The sequence below is a fragment of the Tenrec ecaudatus genome, unplaced genomic scaffold, assembly GCF_050624435.1.
Source record: "Tenrec ecaudatus isolate mTenEca1 unplaced genomic scaffold, mTenEca1.hap1 Scaffold_523, whole genome shotgun sequence".
Lineage (NCBI taxonomy): Eukaryota > Metazoa > Chordata > Mammalia > Afrosoricida > Tenrecidae > Tenrec > Tenrec ecaudatus.
Window position 1 is genome coordinate 220,564 of NW_027459437.1, and position 25,731 is coordinate 246,294.

General features: G+C 41.5%; 1 long non-coding RNA gene across 2 annotated transcripts in view; it reads left to right on the plus strand.

The window, feature by feature from the left end:
* The window catches only part of LOC142436643 (uncharacterized), an 80,234-nt gene that overhangs the window by 41,099 nt on the left and 13,404 nt on the right, over positions 1-25,731 (plus strand). Inside the window, exons 3-6 of one of the 2 annotated variants that reach the window (XR_012782052.1) lie at positions 10,092-10,237; positions 15,274-15,385; positions 19,094-19,220; positions 23,186-24,275. This is a non-coding gene — a long non-coding RNA (uncharacterized LOC142436643). Of the gene's footprint in view, positions 1-10,091; positions 10,238-15,273; positions 15,386-19,093; positions 19,221-23,185; positions 24,276-25,731 lie in introns of those variants that run through there. The other variant, XR_012782053.1, reaches the window with a different exon arrangement.

Genomic DNA, 25,731 nt, shown 5'->3' on the forward strand with positions numbered 1-25,731 from the left:
GCAGGTACACAGAATGATTTCACAATGAAATCAGCTGAGAGAGTACCTGTTTTCACCGCCCCTCTGTATTGAGGACAGATGTTTGCTCTGGGTCCTAACTAGAGTAATTAATTAGAGGCATTTAAAAGGATGCTTTTCTTGTTGTTAGTTACCATCTAGTTTTCTCCAATTTATTACAACACTGTGCACCCATGGTGATGTAGTGTGCTATGCGTTGGGTTGGTACCCACATGTTCAGCCATTCAAAACCGCTCACTGGTCCACAGTAGAAGATGAGGCTTTCTACTCCCTTAAAGAGTTGCAGTTTCAGAAACGCGCAGGCCCTGTTCTACTCTGCTCTGTGGGGATGCTTTGAGTCAGAATTGACTCAATGACAGTAATTTTTTAAAAAAATGTACACCAGAAAGAAAAACATGCCCTGTGACCTCCGTACTCTGACTTCAACATGGTCAGCTTTTATCTCTGAGACTGGAATGGTGACTTTGAGCTCTTCACATATTGGTCATAAACCTGAACGTCCTCATTTGCATTTCTTTTAACTATTGCCTCTTTTGTTTTACTTTCTTGCTGGTGCTTCTTCATGCTCCACTTATTTTCCAGTGTGGGAAGTTCCATGAATGCTTATTGCTAACGAGCTTTTCATTTAGTGGCTGACCATGGAGCTTCCCTCTCCGGCCCCTGAAGACCTGGGTGCTCTTTGACTCCTTAGCCTGTATGTTTGAGAAACGGAAATCGAACTGAGCATTTGCAAATTCATCACAGAACCTTCCCATGTTGTTAGAATTTCCTTATCATGCCAGGGTTCTCTGGCTAGTGTTTCCTAAAGTGATCATTTTATTTCTCCCTACACTAGCTCACGAAATGTAAATATGTATGTGTTAATGCTTAGACTCCACCTCTGTTGCATTTCTCATAAGAGTTATTATCATTTGGCCTTGTGCTTTTGTTCTTGTTTTTTACTGTGGAGTGTTTTCAACTCATAGCCACCTCATGTGTCCAGGGTTGAACTGTTGGTTTTGGAATGGTGTGCCCTCTCAGAACACATTGGTCTGGTTTTGTTCTGATTTGCTCAATGGTTTTTTATTTGCTCAATCAATCTAATAATTTCTTATATGCAAGAGCCAGTTGTACGGCCCTGAGGTAAGCAGTATTGTCTGAGGGTCCTGGCTTTTCCAGGACAATGCGTTCCAGTTATCTGAATTGAATAGATTGTTTTCTTCATCTCCTCTTTGTACTACACAGAAGATCCAGATCATCTCTGTAACTGATGACTGACAGAATAAAAAGCTCTGGGCATATGAACAGAAATGTAATTGCCAGGCATTTAGTTGTACACACATGGACCTGCATGCTGACCTGGTTCAACAAGTTTTCATTTGAGCAATACTGAAATTGTGAGTAATGTTGGTGACTTCAGCTCTATCCCATTGGGAGCAACATCTGCTTAAAAGTGAGTGACAAGAGGACTAAATGAGCCAATGTGGCCAAATCTTTTTGGAAATTGCCTCAGAATCGTGGTTGCTGAATAAATGCAGTGTTTTATCATGAACATGTTGTGTGAAAGAGGCCCTAGTGGTTCACTGGTTTAATCGATGCCGCTGGCCAGACCCTTTGTGGCTCCAGCATTCCAGGCCCATTAAGGGAGGCCAAGGAGGCTGCGTGGGCCCGTGAAGATTTACAGACTTGGAAACACTAGCGAGCAGTTCCACTCCCTGTTTTATGGTCAAAATGAGTTAAAATGTACTTGACCGCAGTCCATTTGGTTTTGGTTCATCATGAAGGAAAGGGAAGGCTTTAAAACCCGGCACCCGATGCACTGCTGTGGATGAGATTTTGAAAGGCTTATTGGGTCGACACTAGGTTACACTGTTGTAGCAGAATTGTGGAGTGACCGTGACAGCTCATGCGACTTTATGCCATAGCTAGTTGGCCATGCTGTGAAATCTTAGCATAAAGTGCAACCTTTTCTATGTTGTTGTTAGGTGGCTTCGTGTCCATTCCAGCCCCTAAAGCCCTCTATGTAACAGCGCGACACACTGCCCTGTCCTGCACCATCCTCACATGTTCCCACGTTGGAGCCATTGCGACAGCCCCTGTGTCGATCCATGTTGGCGAAGGCCTTTCTCTTCTTTGCCTCTCTCTCCCTCACCAAGCACCATGTCCTTCTCCAGGGACTGGTCTCTCCTGAAAAGATGCGGGAACAAAAGTATGACAAGTCATGGAGGCCAGTCCCACAGCTGAGAGAATGCTAGTGGTCATCATGTTCAGCTAGTCGTCCTTCCATGATCTGCAAATGTGAAAAAATCTTTAAAAATCTAAAATGTGAAAAACATCTCAAAGCCTGGTATGTAAGTCCTAGTATCCTAACAGTTTAACATTGAAATGCACTGAAGTTCAGTCAACTTATAAGAAAATTGGAACCTAAGTACATTTTCCCAATCAGCAAAAAGGACATGCTATTATGATACTGAATATATTGTGCTCTTTTGTCAGTATATCCTATGAGCTTAGTGTGTATTGATGTGCGTATCCAGTATTTTTTGAGGGGAGCAGTCCATAATAATTACATGACAGTAGCTTTGTCTCAGTGGGAAAATTTTCAAGATATCTGCATATATTCTTTTTTTTAATCATTATATTACAACTCATCACAATCCATACATCAATTGTGTAAAGCACATTTGCACATTCATTTCCATTATCAATCTCAAAGCATTTGCACTTTACCTAAGCCCCTGGCATCAGCTCCTCATTTTTGCCCCTCCCTCCCCACTACCCCCTCCCTTATGAACCCTTGATAACTTATAAATTATTATTTTGTCATATCTTATACTGTCCAAAATGTCCCTTCACCCACTTTTCTGTTGTCAATCCCCCAGGGAGGAGGTTATATGTAGATCCTTGTAATCAGTTCGCTCTTTCCACCCCACCCTCCCTCCATCCTCCTGGTATCGCCACTCTCACCACTGGACCTGAATGGATCATCCACCTTGGATTCCTTGTTTCCATGTTCCTATCTGTACCAGTGTACAGAGGGTATCTATATTCTGTTGTTACCTTTCACTCTTGCCCGGTTTCCCTTTTCAATAGCTTGTCCTATCTCATTGAAAATACAAAATACACAAGCGTGCAACTGCAGAGTGACTGGAAAGTAGGCGAGTAACATAGACACTCTATAGAAAATTTCATAATTCCCCAAATAATCATCTCTATCACCAGGTAACACGTCAGCTCTTGATCACGTAGAATTCTCCAAGAGGATACCATGACTCCAGGGCTTTGGGTCCCTACTTTGTTAGTTCATACCAGCAGCTCTCCAATGGCTAAGGAGGGGCGACAGGGAGAAGCACAAATTCTGCAGTGTTTCCTAGTTGTCATCTTCCTTTCACCCTGTGCTTCCTGTTCTGATAAATATTCTAATTTCAATCCTCCCTCCAATGGAAGAGAGGATATGAATTTGGAATCGAGGCTTTTATTTTTGATCATTCATCTGATTTATGTGTTCTGACTGTTCTCTATTCTGAAACAGCTAGATAGAAATAAGGCTGCAGTTGGTCACAGACAAACTGTACAGAGATAAACTCATTATGCTAGAAGCATGCAGTCCTTGGGATAACATGTAATTAGTGAGGGAGTGTGTCTAGTGCAGTGGTTCTCAACCTTCCTAATGCTGTAACCCTTTAATACAGTTCCTCATGTGTGCTCACCCCCCAACCAAAAAATTATTTTCATTACTGTAATTTTGCTACTGTTATGAACGGGAGAACCCTTTGAGAGGGTTGTTCAACCCCCAAAGGAGTTGCAACCCACAGGTTCAGAACAGCTGATCTAGTGGGTGAAGTGGGTTAGCTAAACCCTGATGGAAATCCTTAGAGCAAGACCCCTGTGTCTAATGCCCATGTGAAGTCTCTGTTTCCCCAGGACTGTCTTCTTCATCCTTTCACATAGTGGAATGCATGGTACCTTGCCAAGCCAGAATATACGGGATGTTTTAGGACACTGTGGCTGTTGAGGAGGTGGCTCTGAATTTCTCCGAGGAAGAATGGGCATTGCTGGACCTTTCTGAGAGGAAACTATAGAGACACGGGATGATGGAAACTTTTAGAAACCTGGCCTCAGTAGGTATGAATATTTTCATTAAAAACGGAAAGATGTGTGCGTGCGTGTGTATATGTATATTTGTGTATGTTTCATACTCAGTGATGCTATTGCAGTATGTGAGCTGAGTAATGGGAATACTTTGTTATATAAACAAGTGTAGTACTTTCCTCTCAGGAGCATGATGTCATGTTTCCCCATGAATATAAGGCTCTTAGTGTTATACTGATTTCTTATATCAAGTGTGACTATGAGTCTACTAAGTTTCCTTACGTGTTATAAATGTGAGTGTTGACCTTTGGTGCAGAGAGGCTATGTGTGCATTGTGCCTTGTAAGAGCTCTGTGTTTTTTCAAGGTTAACATGATAGCTTTATCTATTTATTATCTATTTATCCATTGTGTGTCAAGCACAGTTGTACATGTGTTACCTTATCATCCTCAAAACATTTGCTTTCTACTTGAGCCCTTGGTATCAGCTCCTCAATTTCCCCCCTCCCTGCTCACTGCCTCTCCATCATGAACCCTTGATAATTTATAAATTATTATTTTTTCATCCTTACACTGTCCGATGTCTCCCTTCACCCACTTTTCTGTTGTCCATCCCCCAGGGAGGGGGTTTTATGTAGATCCTTGTAATGGGTCCCCCCTTTCTGCCCCACCTTCCTTTCACCCTCATGATAGCACCACTCTCACCACTGGTCCTGAAGGCATCTTCTGTCCCAGATTCCCTATGTTTCAGGTTCCTATCTGTACCAGTGTGCATCCTCTGGTCTAGCTGGATTTGTAAGAGAATTAGGTTCATGATAGTGGAGGGGAGGAGGAGCATTTAGGAAGTAGAGGAAAGTTGTATTTTCATTGTTTCTACACTGTACCCTGACTGGCTCGTCTCTTCCCTATGATCCTTCTGTAAGGGGCTGTCCAGTTGCTGACAGACGGGCTTTGGATCCCCAATCTTCACTCCCCTTCATTCACAATATGCCCGATACTGATCCCATCGACACCTTGTAATCAATCCATAGGTTGTGTGCTTTTTCCATGTGGGCTTTCTTGCTTCTAAGCTAGATGGCCACTTGTTTACCTTCAACCCTTTAAGATCCCATATGCTATATCTTTTGGTAGCTGGGCTCCATCAGTTTTCTTCACATTTTCTTTGCACACAGTTGTCTTCAGCTATCATCTTAGGAAGGTGAGCATCGTGGAATGCCAGGTAATAGAACAAAGTGTTCTTGCATTGAGGGAGCACTTGCATGGAGGCCCAATGTCCATCTGATACCGTAATACTAAACCTATTAATATATGCACCTAGATCTATTTCCCCACCCTAATATAAATATATTTACATATGCACATGCTTGTATTTAGACTTCTGTAAATGCTCTTTGTCTCCTAGTTCTTTCCTCTATTTCCTTTTACTTTCCTCTTGTCCCACTATCATGCTCTGTCTGTAGTTCAGTAATTTCAGGGTTTCAGTAATTCTTCTCAGTTACATTGCCTTGATCAATCCCTACCAGGCATCTTACACCCTCCTTGCCACTTATTTTGTGTCAGGGGAAAGGCCAGACCCTAACACATCACAGCGGGTCGGTTGGTGCAATTGTACAGTGATAATAAATAAAGATTATAGTAAAGTCATAGGGAGCATGAGAGATAGAAGAGGGATTGAAATAATGGAGTCAGACACATTTCATAGTTGCATGTTCACCTCAGCCTCACTTGGTGGTCCACATGGGGAGAGAAATATTTATTGCTAACCAAGGCTTTTATATCATCTGGGGATGTGCAGGCCCCCTAATTACAGGTGAAGAAATCCATCACAGGAAAGTGTTGTGCTATAGGTAATATAGTAATGGGAGTGGGATGCTGTAGGGGTTCATATGCTGTTGGAAGAGGAGGGAGTAAGGGTGTGCATGTGACAAGATGGGCGGACCCGAGATTCAGCATGGCAGCCTAACTTTGGATGTCACTGAGCAGGTTTGACCTGTTCTCTGGTTCACTGTAGAAATCATTATCAGTAAGGTGTACTGTAAACCCACCTTGCAGGGTCTAAATTGAAGCCTTTAGGGGGAAGTATCCCATTGTCCTTAACAGCAGGGATGGGCCCTATATGTGGTGGGACTAGACAGTCCTCTGACAGCTGATTGCCTTCAGGGAGGTAACTTGACAATTATTTACCATTAATTGTGAGCAGTGTCCTAAGTCTAACATATATTTGGGGGAGATGACTTGGAGAAATCTTTCTGTTTCCCACTATTTTGGATCACTTATTGATTGTTCCCTTTTCCCTGGGTTGGTTAACACCACTTTCTTTCCCCCACCTCCCCTTCTCCCATGTCATGCTCCCCGCCCCAACCATGGGTCCTGTTGCTTTCTCCTCCAGATTGTTTATCTGGCCTATATTATCTAGTTAGAAGTGCAGATATAATATGCACACACACACACACACACACACACATACACACACACAAGCACACATACACACAAAAGAGCAAAACAAAATGACAAAAGAAAACAAAACAACAGCAACAAGAAAAAAAGGGAAAAAAGAGAAAAGCCTGTAAAAAGTTAGAGGTCTCTATGTTGACCTTTAGGAGTGCTTTTCTGTGGAGTCTGATGGGGTGCCACGCTTTGGCCCCCGAGTCTAATTTTGGTACTCTTGGGACTTCCTTGCTCTACTTCCCTTGCTGTTCTGTTGCACAACACCCTTAGTGTTTTGCCTGGGTGTGGTGGGGTCAGATCGGATGCAATTCCCAAACTGTCTCCAGTGTTGTCCCCTATAGGGCTATAGGTCAGTGAGGGATGTCATGACTCATAGTCGGGGCAGCCATAGTGCTTCTTTTTGCATGGGCTGCTCAGAGCAGGCATATTGTCCTCAAAGCTTGGTGGGCCAGGATGTGTGCTCCACTCTCTCTTCCTCCCCCTTCATTTTCTCCCGTGTGCTCTGATCAGACATGTCCCTTTCCCTGAGCTGTAGCTTCAGTGTTGTCCTCTGAAGTAAATTCTTCTGGGGGAAGGGGCAGCTGTCCTCTTAGTTGGGATTGGGGCTGGCCCCTCTGATATTTTTGTTATAAATAGATTTTCTTCCACCAAAATTCCACAGACCTAGAGGAGCATAGGACTGGCTCAGTGTCAGGGAATTGTTGATTATCTTTTCACACTTTCCTTGTGATGTGTTTTTCTCCAAGAGCAGCATGTCAGGTACACCTTTTCGCCCTCATATGACACTAATGTGATGGGGATCTGCCTTAGGCTGGGTTCTCTAGAAAAATAAAACTATAGACACTGACATATGCATAAGAGAGAGCTTTTCATCAAGAGAACATCCCAGCCCAGTCCAACTGAAGCCCATGGGTCCAATGCTACCTAGAGCATCCATGGCTCAGTGTGTTCAAGTCCCCAAACTTCAGTTTTTGGGTGAGCATCAATCCTATCTGTTGTCCAGCTTGATATATGTGTGTGTATCACATACATATATGTGTGTGTATCACATACATATATGTGTGTCTATATAGTCACTCTAATATTATATGTGCACACGAATGCCTTGGTTTAGTTTATTAATTCATCAGTATATGAGGACCTTCAACACTACAGAAAACTACAGGACTCTAAATTCATGCTTTCATCACAGAATGGGTGGAAACAAATTCCCTGTTTCAGGGTTTTAATCTGAATACATTTGTACTTCCTTTTCTGTAAGATAAATGCTATAATTTTGATCATGCTGTATTTCTTTTTTTATTAAATCACTTTATTGGGTCTTGTAGAACTCTTATCATAATCCACACCTCCATCCATTGTGTCAAGCACATTAGTACATTTGTTGGCATACTCATTCTCAAAGCATTTTCTTTCTACTTGAGCCCTTGCTGTCAGCTTCTCATTTTTATTCCCCCCTCCTCATGAACCCTTGATAATTTGTAAAGTATTATTTGTTCATCTCTTACACTGCCCTATGTCTTCCTTCACCCACTTTTCTGTTGTCTATCCCCCTGGGGAGGGAGTTATACGTAGATCATTGTGATAGGTTCCCTCTTTCTCCCCCCACCTTCCCCTTCCACTTCTGATTAACAATTAATAGTTAGGGAGTTAAGTACCAAGAGTTATTTCAGCGTGTTTAAATGTAGCCTACAATGTTTTAGCATTTATTAGCTATTCATGGCATATCGTGAATATTTTATGGATGTGATAATTAAATTATGATTAAAGGAATTTTTATGTCTTTTTGGAAGCCTCTTCCTTAAAAAAAAGTGAACCTGGTAGCTCTAGTTAGAACATACAGTCAATTTTTAATATCACTGGTAAAAGTGGACATTTATGGTTGTCCTTTTTCTGACGTGGGGTGATGTTTTTTCAAGTATGACTTTTTCTTTTTAGGAATGTATATTAGCATATTAACATTTTGAACTATATTTGTTTTATGTTAGATTTGTAGAGTTATTTTTCCTTAGCATGAAAAGTCTTTGACTTTGTTTAGTAAGTTTTGTGTCTATTTAGATTATTAATTCTTTTTTACATTAATTGGTATATATTACAGTGCTCATTTTCTTATATTAAATCAACTCTAGGATAGATTCTACTTAATTATCATGTGTAATTATTTTCATGTGTTTTCTGACTCTATTCCCAATGTTTTCAAGAACTTTTTCATGTAGATCCATTATCAATATTGCTCTACAGTTTTCTTGAAGTATCATTATCTGACCTTGTTTACAGGTTATTACTGGTCTCATAGAAAATATTAATAAGGTTACTCTGACAATTATTGTTATGTTTCACCCAATAACGTGAACTTAGACAAAAAGAATAAAGCGTCTATTCATATTGCGTGAATACTCTCCTGTCTAGCTGCCAGAATCTTCAACTTTAATCTGTCTTACAGTTAGCCTTGAAGTTTCTCATGGAATTGAATTGTGATTCAGTTGATTGTAAACTTTCTGAACATCCTGAAACCCACTCGACTCTCATAGATCACTTGCTCTGGCTGGATCCTCTAGAGTGATAAATGATTTACACCCCTCTTGACGGGACAAATCGTCACTCACACCTGAGACTATGGATGGGACATCCTTGAACCCAAGCCAATAAGCCCACTACTACAGTGTGTGTTGTTTGCCATCAGTCAGCATTACCTAGAAAGCTTGGAATCCAGAATTTAGGTCAAGATGACAAAATGGTTTGATCAGTCATCTCTTTTCTGGATACATCTTGCATTTTTAAGCATCTTCCCTCACCTTGGCTCTTACCATGACCCCTTGCCATTCCATGACTGTAAGCTGCAGTCTTTCCCAAAGGCTTTAAAATCGGACATCTGTAAACACAAGAGCTTAAGAGAGTAGCAAATAAGGATTCCCCTGGCTTGTTTTCTTGTTTAGAATATCTCTATCTTGGCCAAGGTACCTCTAGGATGTGCTATTGGTGTCGCTCTGTCTCTTGTTGTCCACCTGTACAAAAACTTTCTCTAGTTACTACACTATTGTGCATAAATGGGCTACCCAACCATAGGGATTTCTTCACACAATAGATATTGTAAAGAATACCCAGGATGCAAGGGGATTGGAGTAGGTTTTACTTAATGAGAAGCTCAGCCTGAGTTGGAGTGGCAGATATGAGCGTGATTCAGCTTGATCACTTTCACCAGATATGTCAAGGGTTTTGGTCTGAGGTTCCGTTATGGGCTTTTAAAGAACATTCTTCATAAAATATTCCGTTCTTCAGTTAGATTGCTGGTGAAAAGAAGATATTTACCTTCAATGGAGCTTGAGAAATTTGAGGCCTTAAGTACTTCCACTTTGTGGATCCAAAGTTGATCATGATATTTGGGAAATTAGTAAAATTGCTCTGCAAAGATAGAGTGGACCCTTGTTTAATGCAAACCCTCAGCTTTGAGCAGGATTTTGATCCCAGGTGGTGGGGGTGGTCACTATTTAGCGCAAGAAGTACAGGCCAAGAAAGTGATATGCCTTTTTCAACATTGCCTCCTCTTCTGTTTCAGAACAAAGATTTGCCACAGAGAAATACAGTCCAGTCTAGGGAGCTAGAAATCTGGTACTAGTGTCTTGCACATTGAAGCATGACAAGGAAGGACTTCAACTTCTGACTGGGTCGTGAACCAAATCCATTCACCTGACTCCAAGCAGGGTGAGCATCCCTGGGGTTCCTGGGGTCAGCACTGGGCAGAGGAGTTTGAGGGGAAGCAGGAGGGATCTGAGCTTTCTGGGGTCTGAACCCAGGAAACACCAGTGTACAAGAACCCAGGCTGCCCCATTGGTCGGGGTCCGAGCAATTTGCGCATCTCCCGGAATGATAGAATTTGCTGATAATGTAACCATGTATAATTGTATTAGAACTTAAATTGTGAGCACTCCAATTTGCAAAAGGCGGGTGGCATAGTGGTTACAGATTGGACTGCTAACTGCAAGGTCAGCAGTTCAGAATTACAAGTCACCCCTGAGGAGAAAAACAAGGTTTCCAATCTTGGTAAGAGTTATAGTCTCCGAAATCCACAAGGGGCCATTCCACCTCCCTTTAAAGGGTCACTGTAACCAGAATCCACTCTGTGGCACTGAGTTGGGTTTAAGGTTTGCATTGCTGATGACAGTGACAACTCTGTCCATTTGCTGCCTCCCCAGTTTGATTAAGCCTCCATTGAATTCCTTTTGATAATTAGCCAAGAATGTAGATCATCTTACCCTTGCGGAAAATGCCTTACAAAATAGATTGCCTGCACTCCTCTCCATCCATCCCCCTCCAAGGGCCTGCCTAGATGTATCCTTGATGGAGCTCACCTAAGCGAGGACAGCACAGGGGCCATTGTTATGAGTCTGGCCTTGATTGCCTCAGTTTGAAGGCCCTGGACCAATCTTTTAAGTCTTTCTATCTAATAATGTGCATGTCCCAATTATGGTCCCATTCCTGCTGCTGCAGTCCCACCTGTATCTGATGTATTGCTTTGCCACCAATCATGATCTGTGACATGGCCTTTTGTTCTGTGTCCTATTTATCTAGGGTCTCGACTCTGAATCCTCAGTTGCATTTGAACTGCTAATGGCCTCCCTTATCCATATGATGTGTGTGCGTATCTTTTGTTGTCTCTTAAAGTTCAATAAATGCTCTCCTCAAATTATGTTTGACAAAGAAGTCACTTTTCCACCCTAACACACAATTTAGCATCATCAGTGCCTCAAGGTACAGTTCTCTGGGACAGCATCTTGACAGCCGTACCTGCAGGTGAGGTCAGGCCCTGCAACCCCCTGGCTTCTGTCCTAAATGTACAAAAATTACAAAGTTCTCTTAGTTCTGCGGATAAATTCTCTCTCTGCACCTTAGCCTTATACCAGACACACTTAGCTCTATGTGGGTTGGCAAATCTAGTTCCCCAGATAAGAACTCAAATGTACCCCTATTTCACCTCTAACCTCCTGCCCAAAGGCACTTAGCTCTCTTGTTCTGTGGTCTGGGAATGCCACTGCTCTGTCTCAGGCTCTTGGTTCTGCTGCCACCATGTCTCTGTTGCTGCTTCTTCCCTTCATGTCCACTCTTGTGTCACAGCTGCCTGTCTGCTGGATTGAAGAATTTCTGTGAAAGAATCTGGGATCTAAAGGCCCCTACTCCTGGTTCTTTTTTTTTTTTAAAGTCATTTTATTAGGGACTCATACAACTCCTAATACAATCCATACATATATCAATTGTGTAAAGCACATTTTTACATTTGTTGCCCTCATCATTCTCAAAACATTTGCTCTCCACCCAAGCCCCTGGCTTCAGGTCCTCAATTTTTCTTCTCCCTCCTCACTCCCTCCTCCCTCATGAACCCTTGATAATTTATAAATTGTTATTTTGTCATATATTTCTGTGTCCCATTTTTCTGTTGTATGTCCCCCAGGGAGGAGGTCACATGTAGATTCTTGAAATAGGTTCCACTTTTCCAACCCAACCTCACTGTGCCCTTCAAATATCACCACTCACACCACCAGTCCTGAGGGGATTATCTGCCATGGCTTCCCTGCATTTTCAGTTCCCATCTGCACCAGTGTACATCCCCTGGTCTAGTCAGACCTGCAAGTCAGGATTCAGACCATGACAGTTGGAGGGGGGGAGGAAGCACCCAGAAACTTGATCAAAGTTGTAATTTTCATCGTTGCTACATCACACCCTGACTGTTTCATCGCCTCCCCAAGACCCTTCTGTAAGGGAATGTCCAGTGGCCTACAAATGGGCTTTGGGTCTCCACTCCACACTCCCCCGCTGATTCACTATGGTAAGATTTTTTGTTCTGATGATGCCTGATACCTGATCCCTTGATACCTTGTGATTGCACAGGCTGGTATGCTTCTTCCATGTGGGCTTTGTTGCTTCTGAGCTAGATGGCCGCTTTTTTACCTTCAAGCCATTAAGATCCCAGATGCTATATCTTTTGATAGCTGAGCACCATCAACTTTCTTCACCACATTTGCTTATGCACAAATCTGTCTTCAGTGATCATATTATCGAGATGAGCGTGCAATGTAATGACTCTTCTCCATCTATCTTGATTGATAATTTGGCTTGGTAGCGTATTCTTGGGTTTGCATTGTTTTCCTTCAATTTTTTGAAAATGTTACTCCACTCTCTCTTCTTCATAGTTTCTGCTGATAGGTCTGATCATATTCTTATTTGGGAACCTTTATATATGATTGCTTGTTTTCCCCTAGCTGCTCTCATGATTTTCTCCTTTTCCTCAAAGTTGGATAATTTAACTATTATGTGCCTTGATGACTTCTTCTTGGGATCCAGTCTTGCTGGGATTCTTTCAGCTTCCTGAATGGTTGCCTTGTTTTAATTCACTAAGCTGGGGAAGCTTTCCTCCAAGAATTCTCTCACTACTGTTGCAGATGACTTCTTTGTTTTGTCTTCCTCCAGTAAGCCAATAATTCTAATGATGTACCGCTTCATAGCATCAGACTTAGTTCTTAAGTTTTCTTCAGCTTCTCTGATGATCTTATTAGATTTTTGTTCTCGTTTGTTGAAGTCTGCTTGGCTGTCCTCCAAGTCACTGATGCGGGCCTCTGATTCTTCCAGTTGCTTGTCGAGGTCCATGAGTGTGCTACTGGTTTTTGTTATCTCCTCCCTAAGCTCCTGTATTTCTCTTTGATTTATGGTTTTTACCTTTTCTATCATTTCATCATTTTTCTGTATTGTTTCCCTCATATCCCCTGACTCCAAGTAACATTCTGAAAATTTCTTTCTGTGGCAGCTCAATGTCTGCTTCCTCTATGCATGCATTATGTTCAGGACATCTTCTGGCTTTGCCTTTTGTTCCTCTCCTTTTTTTGTTGAGGTTTTTGGGGCTGATGGCTGCTTGTGTTGCGTTGTTTTAGATGAGCCAGGTGCCATTTTCCAGGGAGTCGAAGAGCACTGGCTCTCTCTGGGAGACTTTGAACTGCCTATAGCTTATTTCACTATGGAATTAACCTACCACTTTGTCCTCCTGTGGCTTCCCTCTCGGGGGAGTGACCCAGAAGGGTTGCCTGCTTTGGTGTTGCAGAGGTTGGGCAGAGGCTCCTGCAGTAACTTTTGTTGAGGAGTGTTGGCCGAGCTGCCTTATGCCCCACAGGCACAAAGGCTGGAAGGAGTTCCCCAGTCAGAAGTTGAGCAGAGTATCCCCTGTTGGGGGCCAGCAGGGATTTTTCCAGCCTGCTAACTACACAGGGTGGAGCTCACCTAGCTGCGTGTGGCTCAGGTGTAAATGCCCTAAGCTAAGGGAGTGGTCTGGAGGTTAGCAGTAGAGTGTGAGAGACCAAGAAAGAGGAAAAGAGGAGAAAAAAAAGTTAAAAAGCAAGCCAAATGTGCCCATGAGGGGCGGGGGAGGGGGAATATAGTGAAGAGATGGATAGAAAGCAACAATGTAGCTGAGCCCTTATCCAGGCCAGAGGAGCTGCAAGGGTTTAATCCTTGTTCGGAGGTGGTAGCAGCAAGCTGTGGCTGTGTTGAGAAAAGGCTGCTGCACAGCCCTCCAAGACTGATAGGGTGACAGAGAGGAGATGCAAAGGTCTAGTGCCTGCCCCAAGGCAGGTGGTGGCAAACTGTGGCTGTGTTGAGACCAAGCAGCCCTACAGGCTCCAAATGGTCCTGGCTCTGGCAGAGACAGTGGCGGGGCAAAGGTCAAGCCCCAGCCGGCCTCCACTGAAGTAAACCAAAAGCCCCCAGCCCCTCAAAACCCCATGGGTCTGTGCCTACTTGTCTTTATGATGCTCCTCCTGCATTCCAGCAGTGTTCAGTTATCTCTAAGTAACTCTCCTAGCTTGAATTCTGTGGAGTTCCTCTGGTGTTTGTTACTCCTTCGCCATCTTGCCGCAAGTCCCCCTGGTTCTTCTTTTTTGTTGGTAGTGAGATCCCAATTTCTGTCTCTGAAATAACTCAATTAGTTGTAACATGAATTCCAAAGTAACTAATCTGTAGGTTAGGTTTCAGACAGTTTATTTACATAACCACAAGGCACAACGGTACCAATGTATTGTTGGCCAAGCTGCCCGATTGTCTTATATGACAGCCCCAGTGGGTTTCCAAGACTGTAACTTTATAACGGAGTAAAAAGCCATGTCACTCATGCTTTCGAGGAGAAATTGGTGGTTTCCAATTGCTGACCTTGCAATTAGCAGCCTGACAGTAACCACTATGAGGGACAACTTTTCCTCGTTCACATTGGCAGGCGACAAACCCAGGTAAATAATTTGGAGAAAGTTAAGGGGGCATAGCTAGACTGTGTACTTGTATAGACCACCTGTCTGACTCAGTGATTCTCAACCTTCCTAATGCTGCGACCCTTTAATGCAGTTCCTCATGTTGTGGTGAAGCTCCAACCATAAAACTACTTTTGTTGCTACTTCATGACAGTAAGTTTACTACTGTTATGAATCAGGCAACCCCTGTGAAAGGGTCCTTCAACCCCCAAAAGGGTCTCAACCCATAGGTGGAGAACCACTGATCTAACTGCATTAGGTACTACAAATAATGGTATATTAAAAACATTATCTATATTGGGATTCAAAAGTGCACTCATTATTGGGGGATATATACTTCTTCATTTACATTTATATGTAATTTATATATGTATAGATATAAATTTCAATCTAATAAATGTTTATTATGGAGCCTTGTTTTTGACATGTGTTAAGTGTTGGACTTCTATCCTCAAGGTCAGAGGTACACACCCATTAGCATCCTGTCATGGCTTTAGAATCTTGGAAGCTCTGTACAGCAGTTCTCCTGTGTCCTATCTGCAGCTTATATGTCTAACTCTACTTGATGGTGAGTTTAAAAGTGTTTCTAAAGTTATTTTACAATTTATAGTTCTCCTATAAAATAATCTTTAGTTTATAATAGCTCTTTATATATCCCATGTAAAATGTTTCCAGATGCTTTAATTAACATAATCATCTTAAAGGTTCATTGATTTGTCATTCTCTTTGAGAGTCACACAGTAAGGAATTGGTAGTTTGTATGCTGTGGGGTAGGGATCCAACTCTTTGTTTATTTTTTTATATTTATATTTGATTGCCCAATCTCTATTTGTTATAAAATAATCTTTTATTCACATGTGTGAACATTATGAGTTTTAGATTTTATTGCTCATGGTATAAGCATGTTTCCCATTACTCAATAAGGGCACCGTTAACAGTATTGGGGACTTTGGGTGTTTAGAAGAAGGAAAGAACAGTAACAGCACCTGGACCTATTGGTTATGTGTTACACTGTATTCTCCCATCAGCCTGCCGATGGTGCATCACCAGCAGCTTAGAGGAAGGAGGAAGAGTGCCTTGTATTATTACTTTTGGGATTTCCTCACGAGAGATTGAAATTTGTGAGCATCATTAGAGCTGATCCAGATAAGACAGAGCATCCCAGTTGCCTGTAGTGTCCTAAGGACTAAAGAAAATGGCCAAGGCTCAGGTGCTTCTGATGTGTTTTATCCTTTTCTGTATTTTCTACTGGAATTGTAGGAGCCTGTATAATACTGATTCAGTTCATTGGAAAAGCAGAAATTTGAAATAGTAGAACTTAGAGCTAAACTTTTACTCTGATTTCAACATTTGGCTGGAGAAGATTAGGAATATATTGATCATAGGATTAACAATAAACTATTGACATTGAACATAATATAGCACTGAGGATTCTTTGGATAACATTATCTTCCAGCTCATAATTTATTATTCTATGGCCAGCATATCTTTCAAATTATATGCTATACATGGTTTTTAAGGAGAAATAAAATCACTTCTTTAGGAGAGTTCAGTAGTCCATGGGATTTTTGTTTGAGTAACTTTCTTTAATGCTTATTTCTGAAGGTGATATGTTAAATACTCTCCCACACAGCAGCATTCTCATCAATGCATCTAAAATGGGTCTTGTTGCATTAGTGGTTTAAAAATGAGACAGCATCTCACCTCCTCTAACTAGAGATGCAGGAGAGAGAATTAACTGTCAACATCAGCTCTGATTCATATGAGGCAGAGCTTAGACAGACCTGTACCCTCCAATGGTTTTCCAGTCTGACACCAGTATCTTTGCCACACTCCTCTCCTACTCAGCTTATTCTTTTTTTTTTTTTTTTTTTTGCAGTGGCCATGGACTAATTACAGTCCAGAGTCACAGGTACAAGTTTTACTCAGTAACAGAGTATAATTTGGTATCAGAATTAGTAGGCTACACATTGACTTTCATATTAAAGAACCATGTAGGCACATTTGCTCTTCTTCAGGGAAGGCCTGTTTTCCCTGTCCCCTATCAGACATTTTTCCTTCTAAAGATAGGCTCATTTCTTAGTTCCATCTTTATATGGTCCTCTCAACTACTTTTGGATATCCTCTTCTTGATCTTGCCTGCCTGTCCCACTTTCTTGGCTGAAAAGCCCTTTCTGGACCTGACACCATTGGCTCTGTCACTCTGTCCCTTCTGCCCTGGTCATTGTCTCCATTGGTGCAGCTCTTGACCCATGAATAGTACAGTTCATTTTGCAGGAGCAGCAGTAGACCCATCCCTATGTGGTAGAGGTTCAAGATGGTCCATGATTTGCTCAGCAACATCTCACAAAACTCAAAAGTCATCAAGTAAATAAATCGCTCTTCAAGATGTGGAAGCTGGTGAGTTCCAGATCTATATAAAGGTCAGGAATCAGTCTGTAGGTTTTTCCTCATTGATTTGTTTATAAACGCTGATGAACCAGATCATCAGGTCAGACCACAGTCCACTGCCTCACAAAGAGAAGTTGTTGAATCTCGTCAGCTAATAGGTTGCAGGGGCTGAGGAACCCAAATTGGAAGGTCAGACAGCAAGCTAATGGCTCATAGAGTGGAGGAAGCTCTCAAGTCAGGTCACACAGGCAGCTCATAGTTGCCATTCAAGGAAATGCCACATTAATTTTTTGGAAGCTGCAAATCCCTAATCCATGGGTTCATTCTGAACTGTGTGGCTGCAGGGGCTAATAAACCCAAATCAACAGCTCAGATGACAGGATAATGCCTCACTGTCTCCTCTCAAACCATGCCTGCAGGCAGTTCTCTCTCTCCCTCTTAATATGTTGGCTTCTTGGGCCAACCCAGCATCTTCCCTGCCTAGGCAAGATTAGGAAGGCTCCAGAGATCCACCCAGCAGAATTAGGCTGGGGGCGCCTTGGAGAGCATGTGGTGAAAGATGGCAAGTTCAAGAGGACCTTGCAATTAAAGTTAAGATAATTCACTCCAAAGGTGGCTGAGGAGAATTTGTCCTAAGGTTGTCAAGAGGAGCTTGTCCTAAGGTGGCCTTTAAGAGCTTAGAAAGTTGTTCTGCACTCAGTAAGGGAGATAATGTCTATGAACATTCTGATCTTGGTTCTGACTTATAGCTTCTTGTTCCTGATCCCGAGTTGTACCTTGTTCATTAATAGACCACTTTGATCTATTGAGTGTTGTGTGACCACAGCAACAGATTATCAAACCCAGAAGTGAGACAGAGTGGTGTGGAAGGATTGACTTGTTTTAGAGTTGACAAAAAGTGTTGGAGAGTTGAGGTATGTTTGACCTCCCCCATCTGCACTGTTCCCAGTACTTATTGCCACTGAAGGTACCGAGCCTCTAATAATGGTGATGCTGGTAGAAACCCTAATGCCATTTAATAACAAATAGGTCTTTATCTACCTTGTGTGATTATAAAGCTGAGCTATTTCTAGAACATTCAGATAATGTCACTGGAACTCAAAATTCTAATGTTAAGAGTGGGTGCATTATTTTCAGGCACTGGGGTCCCCAACACTCCAAAAGTGATCCTCAGGAGTGACATTGCAATTGTGAAAATATTAAAAGACAGAGAGCAGACAGCTGGACACAGGGGCTCTCTTCCCATGTCAGGCCTGAGAGAGTGAATATATTTTCCAGTGGGTATATATAATGGAGCTTACAGGTCTTTCCATAAGGCGTTCGTGTCATGCAGTTAGCATGTACATAGTTAATGGGTCATATCATAAGCGGGTAAAATTCTAAACAAGCAAGATGCTGAGTTACCATCTTGACCTAGTGTTAGTTGACTTCAAACCGGCCCTGTGCCCTCCCCAGGTGTTTGCTACATTTATGTTGGGCTGGCTCTAGAACCTGATTGCTCAGATATACAGATAACCTTCAGGCATAGTGAAGTAGCCAGGTACAGAAATGATTCCTCTACTATGGGAGCTCCTTTAAGCCTGCTCCTTAATGTGGAGCTAGCTATTGTGGGGGCACAGTATTTGACCTGGAGAATGTATTTGAAAACATTTATTTCTCAGAACACTGGAGATCTTTCTAAAATTAGGGCTAGTTTTCTCGGCTGATGGTCGTGAATGTAGAAATAAGGTAAAATATTTTGTACCAAGTCCTCAGTTAATGACGCATTATGGAATGAACTACCACAATAGTTTTTATTATTGTTTTCCTTTTTTTACTGTAAGATATATTTTTTTTAAATCTTCAAATGGAAAATACTTCATTAAGTAGACCCCTCTTACTACAGGAACCACTGACATTCAACGATGTGGCTGTAAAGTTCACCCGGAAGGAATTGTAGCTCCTGAACTCTGCTCAGAAAACCCTATATCAGGATGTGATGTTGGAGAACTATCACAACCTGGTTTCCATTGGTGAGGAGAATTCTCAAGTCATTGACCTCGTCACTGGCTTTTCCTGTCTTATATGTTAAAAACTTTGCGGTGTTTGTGGTATTCTCAAAGAGGTAGATTCTCATTGCATTTTCTCATCCTAGGTTAGTGGGTTAGGTCTTCTACCCTTGAAAGAATGCTATTTACTTTGTTCCTTTGAACATTATTTTTCTAGAAATACAAAACTGCAGTCTTTACAAACTTTACGTTAATTTTGGTGTGTCCAAGATTCTGTAATTTCCCTTAAACAGGTTATCTAATTGTCACCCCAGAAGCTTTCTCTCAATTGGAACAAGAGAACTGTGTTTGGTATTAGAAGCAAGCTATAGTGGAATTTTCTCAGATGCATGGTCAAAACACCTTAAGGGGAATTGGCTGGGGTAGTTGATTGAACAGGGAGAAGGCCTCATATCTATGAAAGGTGTCAGAAAATGCATAAAAGTGTGTGCTACTTTGTATGTGAGAGTTCACTTGTCCAAGATGTTGAGGGAAGTACACCTGTAGCTCTTATGAGATTAGATTTCCATTTTCTTGTTTTACACTAAGTGTGTTTGCTTCCATAATTTTCTTTAACATTCTGAAATTTTCCCTTCTTTTATGTTTCCACTTTACTATGAAAATCTGTCTTGCACGCTTCTCTCCAAACAGAGAACTCTGAATTAGTAACTGTCCTCTGAATACAGCACATTCCTCCCCTACTGAGTAAGAATGGATATCCATTTGCAGTATGCAGCACCATCTTGCATCTTGAGCTCCCACCATAAACGGGTCTCCTTTGTGCTTCCTTAGCTTCCCCCCTTGGAGTTTCTCTAAAGATTTGGTGTCCATATTCTCATTTGGTGTCCTGTTCCTTTAAAGTTTTCTTCATGCAGGTGATGTCAGTTCTTTCTGTTTTCTTAGAGAGATGGTCAATTTGCCTTCTCTGTTGGAATTCTTTAACAGACATATTTCCCCATATTTTACTCCTTTTGGTGAAATATATTTATGACTTCTGTTGTTTCCAGGTATCTAAAATCATCTTCCTAGCAAGAAAATTATCAGCTTAAAGTATACTTTAGCACTGTACCTTACATTTTTTTCTACCTGTAAGATTTTTTTAAGTTGTCTGTTCCTCCAATAATTTTTGTAAGTGGAAAGGGCATGTTTTTTTTTTAATTAAGCAATGTCTGCTATATATTTCTTACTATGTAGTGTCCCTTCCTTAGGCCCACCCCTTCTTAACAGGTCCAATACACGAAAGATGACTGTTGCTGCTTCTAAAGAACATTTTTGCAGTATATTCCAATAGGTTTTATTGCTGTTATTCAAACAATGCATAGTACATTCAATATTGCTCTCTTTTCTTTTCTGTCTCTTGAGTAGCCTTTTGGTTTCCATGTGTAAGTTGCCTTTCATGTCATCCCACATCTCATCTGGTCTCTGTCATTAGTCTTCAGTCAGACTTTTATTCCTCATGTTTATTCTTTACATAGTCTCTAAGCTGTGCTCTAGCTACTTTGGCTAGCTTCTACTTGGATTTGAGCAATTTATGATCTGTTCCACAGTTAACCCCTGGGCGTGTTTTGACTTATAAGCTTCTCCACCATTTCTTTCTGTAGATGTGGTTGATTTGATTTTCATTTGTTCCATTCCGGAAAATCCATATGTGTAGTTTCCATTTCTGGTGTTTAATAAGGAATTTGCTATGAATTCATCATTAGTCTCAAAATGTTATCAGTGAACCTGTGTGTCATTTCTGTTACTAAGGTCACATTTTCCAACTACTGCTACTTTCCCCAAATTTTACACTTATCAGTGTGTATGATTGTTTGGTTGATCAATGTCAGGCTGAAAAATTCATGTGAAAATTTCAATATATATTTTTAAATATTTTATTGGGAGCTCTTATAGATATCATAACTTCCCATAGTTCAATTACATGGAGCAGTCCTGTACAATAGCTACCACAGTTTGAAAACTTTTTCTTCTTTAATTCCTTGATATCAGCTCTCCTTTATCCCTTCTCCCCTCAATTTCATTATTGTGGTGGTAAACAGAACCTGGATGAAAGTGTGAGCAGCAGCCTTATATCTGTACTCCTGACCACAGGGCTTGGAAGACCAGTTCTAGTGTTGGAAGAAAACCCCCACAAGTCCCAAAGCTAGAACTGCTAATGAGCAATCTCCAGACAGAGATTTCCCCCCAACTGCCCTCCAGGAAGATGTTAGTATACAGCTGCTACAGGTGCCTGACTTCTTGCTTCTCAGCTGAAAGATGCCTAGCTTTGAAAGCAATCAGGTTCCCTTTGTTGCTGTCACTTAAGGAATCAATTATCTCTTTCTCTTAAATGCCCACTGGATGGGTCCTAAAGGACTGGTGTGTAATTGAAGGGCAGAAATAAAAAGGCTTTGCATTCTTTCACCAATTTATATAATCTCAGGGCATGCAGCTCCCCCGCCTCCCACACAAACACAGGCAGACACCTAGCTACCTAACAAGGTAGGCAGGATCTTTAGCCTCGGGATCCCTGAAATAATTGGATGAGCAACTTAAGACCAGTGCTGAGGGTAGGTGGAGTGGAGTAATTGTCTCCTGAGCGGGGAGAACAATAACAACAACATGTCTGCTCTTGTCGTTAAAGCAGCTGGCAGATAGTAATTAGCCATGCGCTTGTATGAGGTATCATTAAGGTGGCACTACAATGAAAGGATAGTGTGGCGATGATATTTAACTAAGAGTATGTGACTGGGACTCTTCTCCAACTTTGTGAATGCTTCTATGTTTGCTTTAATTGGTGCACAAAACTGAATAACACTTGTACTAACTGGTCTTGCTTGCAGGCATATGAATATTAGCCTACCACTGACAAAATTATACATCAGGGAAGATATTGCAGTGTGCTTTTGGATAATGAATATGATGCCAGTCTTCTTGAATTTGTCGATCTCAGCCTTATAAACCACTTGATTATCTAATTAAAAATAGCCAGTACCAGTCTATTAAAGTTGAATAATGCATACACTATCAATTTTTACCATTCCATTTTGTTTTGACAACTTGCAATTTTTCATGACAATATTGCATGTATGCCATTTTCCATTTACTAGAGGATATTAGCAGCTATTTTTTCTCATTTTCAGTCATGCCATGTCAAGCACTGAAGGTCCCCAAAGCTTTTCCTCCATCTACATCATTATGGTTGACTGTACTTTGAGGATTTAGTACTTGTTCAGTGTTATTTCATTGCCATTAAACCTGAGGGGTTCATGTTCCAGAAGTCGATCACCAGATCTTCCTCCCAGTCCCTATTTCTGGAGAATCCACTAAGACCTGTGCACCATGGGTGGTCCTGCTTGTATTTGAAACACTGGGTGGCAGTGCTTCTGGCATCACAGCAACCTGCACGCCACCACAGGACAGCACTGTAAGAGGAGTGCTGTGAGCTAAAATACAGGCTCCACAAACATAAGGAATGTGTTTCTGTACCATAATCCCTTTCATATATACCTGTAAAAATGGTTTTCTCCCAAGTAGAATATTCGCCATGTTTCGCATTCCCAACTTTATCTAGCACTTAGTTGTCTTTCAGTAAAGATTGATTAAATGAATACATTTAACCTCTACCAAATGGAATTAGCAAGTCATATCACTCCTGTGGTCTATTGGTCTCATGTCTTCCTTCTGTTATGTTTGTTGTATGTATTCATGTACCTCTTTAAGCAAATATCAAACCTGTGTCCATTTATCACTTTCATATCCAACCTGATTTCTATAGTAACTATTTTTACCATTTGAATTGTTTACATGATTGTATTTCGTCCAATGGGCAATAAACATTAAGCATAGTGTTTTATTTATAGTCATAAAAGAGGGTTGTCACTAAAGATCTACTTTATATCAATGTGTATTTTATGGGGTCCATTGAAAACCAAGATATTTAAAAGAGTCAATGTTGTGTTCTTTTATAGAAATCCAGAAAGATGATGATCATTTGCTTGAGCACTTGCAATGTGAAAGATGCATTGACAGAATGGAATGGTGCTACAAATGTAATACATATTCTCAGCATAAAAATAATTTTCCTCCAAAGGAAACTTATGAGATGTTTGGATTACATGAAAAAAATGTAAAATCAGATTTAATCATTCTGGAATTAAATCAGAACAGAAGCAACAAAATACAGAAGATGAGAAAACTTTTCTCCACAGTGAACAAGAGCAATTTAATACTGAAATGAAATTCCCTGAGTGTGAACCACCCAGGTTCATGAAGTCACAGTGCATTCAGCATCAGGAGTCTGATGAAATTGAGAAACTACACACAGGCGATAAATGTGGAACAACCTTCATTGAAGACTCTGTGTTCTATGAACACCAGATTATTGGTATACTAGATAAGACCTACGAATGCAGTCAGTGTGGGCAAATATTCAAGAAAATGTTCAAACTCAATGAACATTATCAAAAAAGTCATGAAGGACAAAAGCTAGGAAAATGCTTGCAATGTGGGAAAAATTTTCACAGTGTATCATACCTCAAGGGACATCAGGAACCTCATGTGGCAGGAATGTCCTATGTATGCAGTGAATGTGGGAAAGGCTTCACTAGGAAGAGTGATCTCACTGCTCATCAGCAAACTCATACTGGAGAGAAACCCCACATATGTGGTGAATATGGAAAAGCCTTTATCAGGAAGACTCTTCTCACTGTTCATCAGCGAACTCATACTGGAGAGAAACCCCATGTATGTGGTGAATATGGCAAAGGCTTTAGCCAGAAGAGTAAATTTACTGTTTATCAGCGAACTCATACTGGTGAGAAATCCTATGTATGTGGTCAATGTGGAAAAACCTTTCTCACGAAGAATGTTCTCACCGTTCATCAGTGAACCCATACTGGAGAGAAACCCCATGTATGTGGTGAATGTGGAAAAGCCTTTATTCGGAAGCATGCTCTCACTGTTCATCAGCGAACTCATACTGGAGAGAAACCCCATGTGTGTAGTCAATGTGGAAAAGCTTTTATCAGAAAGAGTAAAGTTACTGTTCATCAGCGAACTCATACTGGAGAAAACCCCCATGTATGTGGTGAATGTGGAAAAGGCTTTATCCAGAAGACTGCTCTCACTATTAATCAGCAAACTCATAGTGGAGAGAAACCACATAAATGTAGTGAATGTGGCAAAAGCTTCATTCGTAAAGGAAATCTCAAAACTCATATAAAAATTCACAGGAGTAAAACCCTATATATGTGGCAAAGGCTTTATCCAGAAGATTTCTCTCACTGTTCATCAGCTAATTCACACTCGGGAGAAACCCCATGTATGTCATGAATGTGGAAAAGCCTTTATCTGGATGGCTTCTCTTACTGTTCATCAGTGAACTCATACTGGAGAGAAACCCCATATATGTGATGAATGTGGAAAAGCTTTCAGCCAGACACAATGCCTTACAGCACATCAGAGATTTGACAAAAGGAAAAAAGCCCTTTGCATGAATTAAATGTGGAACATCTTATATGTGGACATCAGATCTCGTTAATCATGAGAAATTTTCAACAAGAAAAACTTTCATTGGAGTTAGTGTAACAAAGCTTTCAAAACAAAGGAAGAGGTGCTGGAGTTTGGCCTGGGCCAAGTGTGTGAACGGACAGTTGTGACTTACCATATGGGTACCCGTGTTCTGTGTTGCTGTCCCTCTACTGACATGGCCCACCATCTTGGCGACAGATGACCTTCCAGACTTCCACAGAGTGCATGTTCTTCCTCAGATGCATGAAGGTTCCCTAGACTATACACGGTAGTCCCTGGAGAAGTGCTGACAAGGTGGGGAAACCACAGCTTCTGAGAGGAAAGCCTCACTGCCTTCATTCCCTTGTCTCTGCTGAAACTGAGTTTGTGTCTGGGCTCACACTGAGTTCCCATCACTGTGTAACTTGCACAGTAATACATGGCCGTGACGTCAGGATTCACAGAGCTCAGTTTTAAATTAACCTGGTTCTGGGATGTATCCCTGGTGATGCTGACTCAGTACTGGAGAGCTAGATTATAGTTTGTGCCCCCCATTCTCCCATATTATCCCAATCCACTCCAGATCCTTTCCTGGAGCCCGGTGGACCCAGGTCACATGATAGCTGGTTAAAGACAATCTAGAGACCGCACAAGTGAGAGATAGGGTCTGTGAGGGCCTCACTAGTCCAGGGCCTGACTCTTGTACCTGCACCTGGGCCTATACAGCTGGGGATAGAGAGAAACCCAGTGAGTCATGTGCCCCGATTCTTCACTCCCAGACTTCATGTCTGACTCCCTGAACCACTCACCACCCTGAGTTGCCAGAAAGAAGAAAACCCACACATGCTTCATGTTCATGTGGATAAGATTCGTGACACCCAGAAAATGCTCTCCAGGTGAGAAGGATTATGAATTTAAGTCCTTGCATGTTGTGGTTTTATTTGGGTTCTTGTCAGGCATTTGCGTGTGGGAGGTGCATGGTATGTAAAGGTGGAAAGGGCTGAAT